Source organism: Toxotes jaculatrix, chromosome 5 (assembly GCF_017976425.1).
Source record: "Toxotes jaculatrix isolate fToxJac2 chromosome 5, fToxJac2.pri, whole genome shotgun sequence".
In the NCBI taxonomy this organism is placed as follows: domain Eukaryota; kingdom Metazoa; phylum Chordata; class Actinopteri; family Toxotidae; genus Toxotes; species Toxotes jaculatrix.
Window position 1 is genome coordinate 12,696,301 of NC_054398.1, and position 14,467 is coordinate 12,710,767.

Sequence of the window (14,467 nt, forward strand, 5' to 3'; positions counted from 1 at the left end):
CAAATTGTTCTGGAGGAAAATTTTCACAGATTTCAAAGTAGGAGTGGAAAGGAATCATAAATAAATATTTCTCAGTTAAACATGTATTCCCAATGAGCATTTGCCTATTTATGTTTTATCTAAGGAAACTACTCATCCAGCCGGCACAGAAGAGCGAGTGTCAGCAGTTTTGGTCCGACTCTGTTCTCTCTGTTCTTGTTTTCTCTGTTTCTCTCTGTCTCTCTCACCCTCTCGCCTTATGTTGTGCTTTGCATTTCCCAGATGAATCAGACGGGTTAAGGAGTGAAGTGGGCATATACACAGTAATCCTTTATTTGCTTGATGAACATATTTGTTTACTCCAGGGTACTCACTCTTAGAGGTAATTACATCCCCCTATCTCAAGCACTAATTACAGGTTTTGTAGTACAATCAAGGTCTTCAAAGTCAAGTGCACTGAAACACCTTTCTTTGAGCTTTCTTTATTTAATGTCCTTCCAGCCATATACTGTACTTGTTTTACTTTTTTCTTTCTTTTTTTAAATAAATATCTCAGAGACACTTCAGAGGTGATGAACATTTGCCTCTAATTTTACAAATTAAATTTCACAATCAAATTTCAAGTTGATACATAACTCCCAAATGTCCTCTTTTCCACCCTCCCTTGCCCTGTGAATGTCTCATATGACTGTTCATCCAGTAAAACTTTGTTGACTAGCAGCTGCTGTGATGAAGCTCAGGCTTGCAGCTTGTAAGCCCGTTCTCATCCAGAGGTCATTGTGGAGGAGAGCTCAACGGGCCGGCACCGGCCCCTACTGCGCTGCCAAGACGAGAGCAGGAGCGCTGCTAATCTGAGAATTGGGGGGATTAGGCTGCACTGTTATTGTCTGTTTGATGAGGGATTAAATTTGGTTAATCCAGACCTTCATATGGGATTCCTCATTTAAGATAGCGCAGTTCCATCACACAGCTTAACCAAGGCTCTCTCACTCACTCACTCTCTGTCTCTCGCCCTTCTTTCTCATACCAGTCAATATTTATTTTGCTCTCTCTCTCTCTCTCTCTCTCTCTCCTTCCCCGTCTGACTTTCTGAGTCTCTATCTTCACTCCTCATTTACCTGTGATTGTGATCACTTCTGATAAAGTCTGAAAATAATTGGCCTCCCTATTGAAATGCTTTTGTCGTTCAGTTTAAAAATAACACAAAACGCAGTCTATAACTTGGAAATGAAAAGTAGTAAATCTGAAGAATACATCTGTTTTTGACGCATGTGAAGTTTGTAATAAAGAAAATCATAAGAAAATATTTCACAGATCAATTTTGAGGACAGGTATGTGTGGGAAAAAAACGTTAATGAGGCCCCTACATTGATCCAATATCCTTCAGCCAACGAGTTATTTATTTACGAAAATTTTGATTTATTTACACAAGGTCAGTGGGTCCAGTGTTTTTAAGTAAGTCACATCAGATCTTCCTAAAATAGGCAAGAAAAAAACATCTTTTTAATTACTTTCAAGTAGTGCTTCATTTTACAGGTTCCAGTTGCTTTGTTGCAAAGATGGCAAAGATGATGAGTGCAAATCACAAGACTATGTTGCTTACTTTGTGTTTTTCATCAGTTTGAGAAAAATATTCACATTATAAACATACAGATTCAGCTTCAATGTTGGCGTCTCTGCATAATTTCTTAGAGATGAAATATTGACATTGTTTCTCCTGTTCATAACACCGATTGATGCATGTGAATAAATTATTACTCAACTTCAAATATTCATGATTTCAATGTGATTTTCTGTATATTTCTGTAGGTACAGCTGCTCTCAGGAGAACACATAAAAGGACAATAACAATATTCTAAGTGCTATTTTGCTGTATCATCACTGTCCTCGCTGATGTATTCAGTTTTATTGTACTTTTCATTCAGTCAATACAAAAAAGAAAGTGGTTTTTAGATAGCTCGCCACTTGCCAATACAAAGGCACAACCATAAAAGTATATGATCTAATTGATTCGTAGTGAAAATAAATTCCAGAGTTTTATGCATCGGAGTAGACTCTGCACAGGAAACAGATGTAGATATATTTCATAATCTCCCAAAATATGCTTACTAGTGACAGGCAAATAAAGCCACATATGTACATTTAAACAGTTAATAAAACAAAGCCTGTTTAACAATCAGAGCGTGTGGGAGGGCAGCAGAGAGAGATGGGTGAAAGTCAGTATATCATCCATTTATATCTGCACAGCAGCTTGTAAAATCCCGAGCATTGTCTTTGCCACACGTGCACCGCTTCCCTTTCGCTGACATCCCTCCACCCCCCTTCGCCCCCTCCTCCTTCGTTCACTCAGCTCCGACACCATTTAGAACAGTTGGCATCATTAATGGGAGGGATTGCCTCTAAATTGGCAACAATGAAAAGACAAATTATGAGTGGCAGAGTGCTGGAAAGAGAGAGAGGGCGGGTGGGAGGAAGAAGGGAAGAATTAGAGTATTTGAATAATTTAGCCCCCTGTGGCTGAGATGACAGGAGTGTTATTCTGAAGGAAGGCCCCGCTGCTAGAGAAATGAGAGGTTGTAATGAAACGTAAGTGTGCGTGTGTGAGTGTGTGTATGTGGGCGAAATGTGTGTGTTGCGCTTCCTCAGTAGCTCAGTACGTTTGATTTGGCAAGTATTTTCACACATAGCAATCAGGTTAGTTATAGAGAGGGCTGGTGTGACATGAGCCCTGTGTGTTTTTCTTTTTGTCAGAAACAGAGAGGCAGTTTTGCATGTCAGCACCGAGGTTTTTGTTTTGTAAGCTCTGTGCACACTTTCTCCGAGCCATTACTCTATTTACCCCTGAAACTATACATACAGCAGACCAGAGCTCCCATAACTTTAGTGTAACTTTTCTAAAATAATAATGAAAAAAAGATACTCCACAAACTGTTACCCCCAAAATGTGGTGCAATCCATGGAACATTTGTGCTGGACCAGTCAAACAGTCTCTGTCTTCTAAATGTGTGTGAATATGGGCCCAGTGACAGCTCCGTCCCTCACCTGTCCCCCACAGCGCTATCTAGGGACCCCCTCCCAGGCCCTCTCTGTAGGGAAGAGGGGAGACACCCCAGACACCTCCCCACACTCCACTCCACTTCTGCCTTTGAACACTTCCTCTACTTCAATGGCAACTTGTCTAAAAAAGCTCCTGCACTCCGTTCCTCACACAGCCACTTATAAGAAAGAATTCTCTCTTTCTCTCCTCTCTCACTAGCCCTCCTTCTCCCTGCCTTCCCTCTCTTTCTCTGCTGGCACTTGTAATTATCTTATGCCTGGGAGACAGGTTTTAAGCAGAGGTGTCAGGCCAGGTGCTTCCTGACAGCTGGGGATGATTAGGAGAATTCTGGAGTTCTGTCACTGGTCTCCATGGTGCTCCCCACGGCGACCGGGATGCCTTGTTGTCACAGCAACAATAGCAACTCTTAATTTGTTGACGGGGAGAAATTCATCAAGGCCTAGGTGGCTCTGCAACCCTAAACAACAGGCCCTCTGGGGGGTAGGAAGGCACACCGAGGGACCAAGGACTGGGTACTGATGGAGAGACAAAACTTCAGCAGCTCTTCCACACTTTGCTCGCATTTTATACACACTGCTACTTCTCACTTTTTATTCATTACCTCCTCTCTCTCCCTCTCTCTGTCCCCATGCTTTTTGTAAAACTGTAAAACTATCCATCTCACAAATTGACCTCCACTCATCTATTTCTCTTTCTGTACACACACACGCACATACAGACCTACAGACCAAGAGACTGAAATTTCATAGTTCATTAGAGCCCAGCTCACCATCCTTGGCATCTCCCCAGTGTGTGTGTGTGTGTGTGTGTGTGTGTGTGTGTGTGTCTGTTTGCCTATGTGAATGTTGTGATGCATGCCTGGTAATGTGCTGTCAAGAGTACTAACAACCATGTGTGTAACTCCCCCCGTGTTATAACCTGTGCTTCGGGACTACAAGAGGCCAGTGACTTACACGCAGACACACAGGCCTCATAAATGTTGGATTGGAGTCCCTCTGCTGTGACACACACACACTCTCCCTCAGCCTAACGATTGAACCACAGGGCTGCTGGGATACATTACAGCCCCAAATCACACATGCACAGTCTGCACAGGTAGAGAGAATGTGGCCTACAATGTTTTTCAGCACAACGGTTTTGAATTCAAGCACTTTTAAAATCCAAGCTACGCAAAACATTCATTATATATATTCTACATTCTTAGGCTTCAAAAAAACTTATTGAGGACATTAAGTTAAAGTTAAATTATAGGTAACGACTGAAACTTTACCAAAAAGCTTTGTTCCAGCGGTTTTTGTGTAACCACCTCCCACAACAACAGCAACAAAAAAACTTCTCTTTGAGAACTACACAAACAAACATTACATGAATCTGGGTGCTCAGACAACTGATTTTAGGGAAAGGAAAGAAAGAACCTTTGAAATAATGTTAACTGCGGTGAAGCTGGTAGCCTGCAGGTCTGTGGGACAGCTGCAGGGGAAAGTAGAGAGGAGCAGTGACCACAACTTTACAGAAAACAGGAGGTGTGGTGAAGTCAGGGAGAGCTAACTAGTTGATGTGTGTGTCTGTGAATTATCCCTCACTTAAGAGATAATTGTAATGTATTACAGTTTGTGTCATAATATGGCTCCATATTGGCTACAGTTAAGTCAGATAATCACTGTAAACAAGTCGAAGAGTTTGGCCAGATAATCGGAACCAGTTTATTGTGGAGTAAAGCCAAAAGGGAGCTTGACCTGTAAACTGTGATGGATGTTCACAATGGACGGTTTGGATAATAATTTTATGTTTCAGCTTTTCCTTCAAAATAAGTTTTGCTAACCTGAAGGTTTGTTTAAAAGCTGTCTGTTCATCTAACGCCTTGTGTTTCTTGCCCTGACTGATTTTGTCTTAGCTCACAAAGTTCTCACATCTCATCAAATACCTTAGTGATTGCAGTGATATTGTTAATGATTGGAAAGATGGACAAAACTGTAAAAAAAAAATAAGACAGAAGTTGTAATAAATCAGAATAGTCCTTTAAATCCAGCTGGTCTGAACCTTTCTACCTATGTCAGTTACACCACTGTTTCACACAACCTTTGCTCTGTCCTCTATTTATTTGCCAAACAAACCTTTTAAAAGGCTGCATATCACTACACACTGAACACGCACTCCAGCAAGCACACACACACACACACACACATACAGATGGCCAGTCCAATTACGTCTAAGTGATCAGTGAGAGAGATTTTCAGTGGAAACACTCCTCAGTTGCCTGTATGATGAACTCAGCAGGATGAAGGCACTCAAACACACACATACACACACATGCTTTGTGGAGGCCCAGGGTGGCAAAGCGATAGGGTCTAATTGAGGGGAGATAATGAGTGAGTTTGGGCCTCCCCGCTGGCACCGCCATGGATGCTCTCTCACCTCTCATCACGTCTCCATTCACTGGCAGAGACAAGGTGCTCAACATGCAAAGGAGCCTCTTAGTGTTGCTGCTATTGATTTGCCATCATGAAAGGCCTGAAATTAATATTGATTCAAAAACATCCTCATGATGAATTTATCATGTGCTTGGTATGTTGGATACATTTTAAAGGCATAGAGAGTGAGTGAGATGAGACAGACAGGGAAAGCATCACAGATGCTGCCACAAGCTTCTCTTTGCCGTTCCTATATGTGGTGACATTTTGAGGTAGAGAGGGTACACTTTGAGAAGTAAAGAGGAAAAAAAAACAAGTTAAGAGGGAAAGTTAAGTAAAATGCTGATATCGGCAGAAGAGGCTTCGTTGTGAGCATTGTTCGTACGCTTTCTTGCAAATACAGAAAAGAGGAATACTAGAGGGGAATAGGAGCTAATTAAAACTAAGATCAAAGCCTCCCTCTAAGTGTTTTTCCTCGACACATCCGGGAAAACTCAAAACACTGCTTTTATTTTTCTGCCACCTCAGATATTTCATTTTGGGAAAAAAAAGACAAATACAGTGAACTTTCTTTGAGTACATATTGTTAACTAATTATCCCATTCAGTTTGCTAACATGACCTGCTAACAAAAACAGAGGGTGTCAGTCGTGGTGTGTTCGTTGTGATAATCAGTGCTCATTTATGACCTTCCCGCACACGCCTGCAACCTTTTTTTACAACTAAGATCGCCCTGGATCCTGATTTAATTTCTCTTCATAAACGATCTTGTCTTAATCCAGCACCAAGCAATTAAGAATGGAGTCTTCGCCTCCATTAACATTTCAATTAATTTCCAGTGCAGTGTGTGTGTGTGTGTGTGACTGTGTGTGTTTGGGTGTGTGTGTGTGTGTGTGTCTGGAGCCCAGGGTACTGATAGATCCCCTGTAGCTCTGCAAGGATTACACCCCTAATCTACACTGTCACTCTGAATGAGCCCATAGACACACACTGCACTGAGGGGTGTGGGAGCTGTCAGGGCCTGTTACTACAGATGGTATAGTTTCACACAAACACACGCACGCATGTACACACCAACACTTCACCCACAGTTTATTCTGATGCAGTTTACATACTGTGAGAAGGGCTCCTATAAGGTTTCCTGTCCTCAGAGAGTTTTCACCTCATCAGTAACTCAGGGTTAGTGTCCCAGATTTGCGATCTTGATTATTTGTCTTTCTAACAGTACCAGGTAAGAAAACAATGTGAAAGACTATGATTATAATTTCCTGAGGCTAAATCTTAGAGTCCACTGCATGGTTTGTCTACTCAAGAGTCTGAAGCCCCAATGTATGTAATTAATATTTCGAGAAAAGCAGGAAATCTTGGGATTTCAGAAGTTATACTGCTGATTTTTTCTCTGACAAATGACTTATGTGAATGAAATTGTACTCCAGAAATTTAATATTTCACTTCTATAATGCCAGTAGACTTGCAAAAGACATATATAAACTAGAAGTACTGCATGGTGGTGGTATGCCTCAGCGCGGTTGGTGTTTGTAGCAGATGTAGAGGTTATGGGTGTTTTGTAGTGATAATGGCAATGTCTGGGAAGGTTAGCGTTGGGTGTTCACAAGCAAAACTTACACAAGATCACAGTGGCCTTGACCTCTGACCTCTGACCTCCAATACATATCGACTCCATCTTTGACAAGCAGTGATAATATGTACAAAGTCTGAGGAACATCACTCAAAGCATTGTAGAGATAACACATTCTGAAGCACATCATTTGCATTAAGGTCATAGCAACCTTGACCTTTGACCTCTGACCTCCACAATCTAATCAGTTCATCTTTGAGTCACAGTCAACATTTGTAAAAAGTTTGAAGACAATCCAGACATAAAATGAACATAAGGTCACAGAGACCTTCATCTTTAACCTTTGACCTCCAAAGTCTACTCAGTGCATCCTTGAGTCACAGTCAACATTTGTCAACATTTCTTTTTGTTTTGGGGAGGTTCTTCAGCTCAACCCTTTGTACTTTGTTTGCCTGCTTGGATTTTTGTATCCTTGTTTTTGTGTTAAGTTTTTTTGTCCGCCCCCTAAGTCACACTCTTGGGTTCCTTTTCTGAGAACTGTGATGTAGCCCAACTTGAATTTTTTTTTCAGACTGGATAAAGCTCCTCTAAAGCCACAGAAGATGTACACAACTTAGACAAATGTTTTCACAGTACTGCCATTGTTTTTAAACTAGCCTTTGTGTATAAAATAGGTTCAAGGGCTGGTTTAATAGATTATTGCTGATTAATTGTTTGTCCATCTCCTGACCAATTAATCAGTTCATTGTTTCATCACTATAGTAAACTTTCATGCTGACAGTAAAACGCAAGCCTATTTTCATCTTTTAAAAAAAAAATTCTAGCAATTGGACTTGAATTATTTGTTTTCTTTCTGAAATTATAAACGGCACCTTCATCTTAGTACAACATTCACTCTGAAAACTGCTGAAGTGACAGTCTACTGCCTCTTCTGTGTCCTGTCTTCAATGGACTCTGCACTATACAGAAAATGGAACATGGTCTTTCTATTTTATGATTTATGTCAAGTTTTTGGAAGGGAACTGCATTTCTGTGCTCTGTCCCAGCTGCCACAATAGTGTACTCCAAAGTTGCTTCCTGATACAGATTCAGAATAACGAAATCTGGTCTCAGATCAAATTAAGCTTACAGTTAAACAAAAGTAAGACTCTATATGAGTGAAAGTATCCAGGTGATAACATCACCATCACTCCATAGGTTTGTGGAGGTCACATTCATCTTGTGATGCTCTCCGGGCCAATAAGAAGTGACATTATTACCTGGTCCACTCAGGATTGTAAGTGATTGAGCTGTGCTGTAATGTGACACTGTATTGAGTTAGACCCAGACAGGTCACACCAACCCTTCCCTCCTCATCAGCATCACCAGGCCTTAAAAACAGCCTGCTCACCCCAATCAATGACCCTAATATACATATATTTGCATACTAACCTAATGGATCTTTACCTTTATCAGACCTGACCAGCACATGGACATTCGCATGCATGTCAAACACATACCTAGCTACAGATTTAGAACATAACACATCATAAATTTGATCTCAGCTGTAGTTGAGCTGTAACTTTACCTGTTACTTCCCTTTGTGAAACATAAAATGACTCTTCATTTTAATAACATACAATAGTATTCATTTTAATAACATATAATAGTAACATACCTTACATAGGTCCAAAATCAAATCTTTTGTCGTGAGTCTTAATCAATCCATTTCCTGTACTCTCTCACCTGAAACCCTCTGAAAATGGTTTCTGCTTTCTGATCCATACATCCATATACAGTGCACAGCCGTTTCTGCAAAAATGAATTTTTTTTTAGATTGTTTTCACACACATCTAGGATTTTATCTGTATTTCTCTGTCTGCCTTTCTCCATATTTCTCAATATCCCTTTGTTTTTCTCTGATCTCCAACAAAATCAGTATCACAACAGAAAGAAAGAGCGAGAAAGAAGGCCAACTGTGCAAACTCCTGCCAAATATCCTCCTCAGGGCAGGCTTAAACGGGTCTGTGGCAGTCCATTTATTTATCAGTGGCTAAATTCAATAAAACGGCCCATATATGAAAGAGGGGAAATAGCAGCGCTGTCTGACCAGAGGATTTATCACAGCTGGGAAACTCGCTGTTGCTCTTATCAGTCCAACACTGTTCCATTTTTTCACTGCTGATGACGTATAGCTCTCCCCACATCCACCCACACTGGCACTTTGGAAGACAGCCTGGCTGGAAGACAGACCAGTGACTGTATATACTGTATAGGAGACACTGATGCTTATAGTAAAACTGTTGGATTGGAGGTTTGCAAGAACTGGTGTTATCCTGTGAAAGTCTACTGAACAATACATCACTACCTTGGGGCTGTGTGACACTGTGCCTCCTCAGAAAATTGCTAATACACAACACTTGTAAACATTTGCATGTGTACACAAATGCACAGGTCCCACAAATCACCATTAGTAGGGTGAAGCTCCCTTAAAAAACTGAAGTTTGAACATGGTGGTGGCCTAAAACTCAGAGCCATTACCACAGTATTTACTTGAGCAGACACACACACACACACACACACACAAACAGTTGACCCTCAGTGAATGGAGATGATGTTTACAGGTAACAGTGTGGAAAGCCTCATTGGATACTTGGTGATTAAATGAGCAGGTCAGGGCAACAGCGCATTCCCTGTCACTCAAGTGATAGCAGATTAGTCATCTGAGTGGCAGCCATCAACTGCCTGTTCTCCAGGTGCACACACACACACACACACATACATACACTCACAGGTGTCAGCAGGCCTATCTCTGTTGACAGGTCTGGCTGTCCAGTCCTGTCTCTCCATCCATCTGTCTTCAAGTCCTATATCAACCACGTCACACACCAAATCCTGAATCCTGGTTGCCTGTATTGCTGTTGCATGTACACACACCATTTTCTCCTCTCGCCAGACAGACAGACAGACAGACAGATGGACAGACAGAATGACACTTGGACAGATACACGAAAGTCCCCAAGGGCAGCTGCAGTCAGTCTGATTAGGCACACTCACAGCCCCACGCAGCAATGCAAGCGCGCACAAGCGCACACACAAACAGGGTTACCCTAAATTGACCTGCCATAATTTTGCCCAGCAACCATGTCACTGGCTATGGCAAAGCTAAAACTCTACACCTCAGACATGCAGTGACCTCTCTCACAGTTTCCATTTTGTTAAACTAGACCAAACCATTATTACAGCATTTCGGGAAAAGGACCATTAGAACAGAAATAGCCAGGGCTAGGAAAAGCCAGATGCCAGCCATCACATTATCTGGTGTCAAATCACCAGATATTAGCTCAACCAGAGCTGTTACAGCTATCAAACTGTGCTTTTTGTCCTTAAATGTTCCAGTGTGCAGCTGATCTATGGTGAATGATATGAAGTTAAACAAGGTAGTGCAATCGAGCAGTCTTTATGTCTGGAGATGGGCCTGGTGAATGTTTATTGATTGAGAGTTAACTCAGGTTGAGGTTACTTCCTGCTCAAATAATTCATCTGATTGGCTTAAAGATGAGACTACAGAATGTGTCAAAGGTCGATTTCAGTCAGAGACAAAAGTGGATTATTCCACTGGATATTTTTTCCACAGAACTAGAGTTCACCGGCAGGTAAGCAAGATACGGTAATTGCCCTGTTAAATGTGTGTGTTTTTAGTAATTTGGTAAATGGTTGATAAAATTATGTGTTCACACACTGCAATTAGCTGAAAGTGAAAGACTAATTGTGTTATGCATTAATCATATCTGACTCTACTAAACAAATGGAATGTGCACTGAAATGCTGCAAACCAAATGATCCAAAAGTGAACCTGAATAATGACTGAAAAGTGAGAAAACGTTTCTTGTGGCAGATGCAACGACATGCCAGACCATTCAGATTTGTAAAGCTATATTTAATATCAGTGCCACAAGTGTCAGTTATAACCTTGCACAGACTTTGTTCACATTTGCAGCATATGAACAAAGTCTTTGTTAGAATAATCACCAAAAAGCTGTGCAACAATATTGTTCAGATATACATATTCTTTAGCTTAAAAAATTATCCAAGCTTTTTTTTAATCTGTTAAAAAAAGAAAAAAGAAAAACACACACACGTTGAAAGGGAAAGTTCCCCTTTCTCTGTGGTTGCATTCCCATGGTGGTTTGCGCAAACCCCTCAGGCAAAGCTTTATCCCCGAACTAACATGCTGGAAAGCCTCTGAGTACCCCAATGATCAAAGTCGCCCATTTGTTTGAACACACTGAGACAGAGTCATTAGAAATGCATATTACAGGACAGCTATTGCATATTAACACAGTCAGCCAGCCAATTAATCATTAGCTCATCAATATCTCATTTGCATGAAATTATTCTCTTTTAAGAGCCTGTGTCTGAGGTGACGGGGTGAGCTCATCGATAATGCTAATGTCCCTGTGGGCTTGGAAGAGAGAGGCAGAGGGGGGGAGAGATGAGGGAGAAATGGAGAGGGGGGAGACCTTGTTCAAATGTATGACTCCCACTTTAAATACCATATGATGAGAATTAGCATGTACATTAGCTAGAACAGTTTTATACCAGCGAGTTTAGGGAACTTGCTTCAGATATGCTCAGGTGAAATGAACATATGCAGGCAAGACATGCTTTATGCATGCACACACATACATACAGACGCTTGCACTCGCACGTTTATGCTATTGGCAAGGCCGGAGCGAGTGGAGTGTCTCAAGGTCGCCTAAGGCTCAGGGCTCTTATAGATTGCAGCTGCGGTGTGTATGTGCCCTGACCACACCTCAGTGTGTGTCAGTGTGTGCGTTGGAGGGCCGGTAGATGGAAATGGCAGCACTGGGAGTGATTCTGTCACCCTTCCCTAAAGAGTAAGGTGAGATGTGCCATGCTTGTTATCCATCAAGACATTGATTCCTCAGATGGAATATAGAAAAAGGGAGAGAGATGAAAATGCAACAAGAAAAGACATCAGAATTACTTGTTAGCCAATTCAGGTAACGATGAAGCAGGCAGCAATTCAAATGAACGTCTTCATCATAAAGTTCTGTCAGATTTAATTGAAAATGTTTCTTTGCTCTTGTATACCAGTGATTAATCTTCCAAATCAGCATTAAAGTTGTCCTGGGAAATAATGGTTTGAATTGTGATCCACTATCCCTTACTAACTGCTTACAATCTACTGATGAAGACCATGTGACACAGTACAAAGCTCTGGGATAGCTGGTAAGTGGCCCTTAAGTTGGGATTGTTTTACTACCTCCAATGTCAAGAATAACCTTTCACGTTTAACTTTTAAGCTAAGTGACGAAGTGCTGTGGAACAAAAGTGATGACTAGAGGATTTTAGGGCAGATAATGCAGAATCATTGTGAATGAACCTGAATTCAATTTTGGTTGGTGACACCTATGACTGCTCTACGACGTGAAAATGCTTCTTTATGTAAATCTCACCTTTTGTCCTCCTTCAACATCCTCTTTTCCCCTTGTATCTCCTTTACATCCTCATCCCCTCTCTAGCTTCAGGAGGTGATGCATGTACTTTTAGCTGATTACCAAACATGAAAAGGGTTTCCTAAGTTCAAGACTTTTCATTGATTAATGCCCCCCTCCTCCTTCTGCTCACTCTCTCTCTCTCCTCTCATGCTCATTGTCAATCCTGCCACCTCTCCCCTCCCTTACCTCTGTCTCTACCCTTTCCCCTCTTTACCAGTACCAAAAGCTTCCCATGTCGCCCATGTTAAGTGTGGTCAACATAACACAACACTGCCAATTGTGTGTGTATGTGTGTGTGTGTGCGTGAACACTTCTCTGTGTCTGTCTGTTCAAGTGTTTGTGTTGGAGGATACACTTGAGGCCTAATTAGAACCGTTATAGCTGCAAAGGGAGTGGTATAATGGCACATAATGAAAAATGCCAAATTTCCTCTCCAATAAAAACGAAATTGATTAATGAAAAGCACTTTGAGATAGAAGAGGTAAAGCGTTGTTGGATATAAAAGATGATGTATTAATCCTCTGCCGTTACAGATGGTTCAACCCTCCTGACAACTGCTATTATGTCGAGACACTGTTAGCATGCATAATTATGCTAATTAAGACCTAATTAAGTGCTAATTCTTTAGAGAGTCTCTTTCTTTGGTTGTAATTTAACACGACTCAGCATTTAACACTTCTTAAAGAATTTCACACCCCTTGTTTCGTTTGTTATATGTTGTAGACACATGTAGGCCTCCACACTGGTCAAACAATGATGTAAAAAAAGGCCATGGTTAAGAGAGAAATTGGGCCTGGAGCAAGAAAGAAAAAGAGAGAGAATTCAGTGCACTGCTATGGACATACAGATAATGAAAATTCAATTATGATAGGTCGTGTTAGAGACTGAAATATATTAGATAACACATAGCTAATTAGAGAAATGTTGCATCACTCAGTGAATTTATTTTTTTTAATGGACTGTGACAGGACATCAGTGTTAACATATAGGTGTTTTCACTCTCCATTAATGATCGCAACGTGCAGTAGTTACACACTTTGTATTTTTTTTTTTTTTTTTTACAGTGTTTGTGTTTTCACTAGTTTGTGGGAGAATTAGTTCTCCAGCAGGGCGACAGGACATTGTTATGTTGAGTGACAGACAAATCAGAAGTTGTTACAGTATATTGCGTCAGTGAAGGACGAAAATTGTGTGACAGTGATCCAGTTTGTGTTCAACAGCGACCCCACATATACACAAGCGATGACTCACTCCGTCATTAAGACAAAGCCATTACAAACTTGACATGACATCTGTCACCCCGGCTATCATCACAGGTCAGGACTCTTGACCTCTCCCTGTCATGGTGCATGTAGCGATCAGAAGTAATGCAACTCCCTGATTGGCTGCAGAGCAAAAGCTGTTTCATAACGCTGTCTGTTGTATCAGGCAGTAAGGTTTCTTTTTTTTTTTTTTCTTGGTTGCTGCAAATTGGCTGGTGTGTGTTTTTCTTCAAGAAGAAACCTTGAATCTGACAGTCCTGTTTTTAGAGCTCTGGTCTGCAATTTCAGCATACATCCTCTTTTTGAAAGTCACAAAAATTGACAAACTACCTCATCTCTCAACAGATGGATCAGATTGGTAACGCGTGAAACTCTTTAAATTTAAACTCTCACTGAAACAAAATGTTACATAAACCACGGACGGAAAAAAATGTTGCAAGAGAGGAAACAGATGCAGTGTGGTGTAGAGATTTTCTACGTTACCTTAAATCAACGATGGGTCTGTAGCATTGGAGCAAGAGTATGTGCAGATAATGAAGTGTGGCACTAAGTAACTGTGGAGTCCCTGCCAAAGCTTAATTAGAGATTCATCCTCTGGTATATATCACTGTTAGTGTGTGTCAACAGGGTGCCATATATCAGCCGCTGGCAGAAAGGGGTTTATGGCTCAAACTG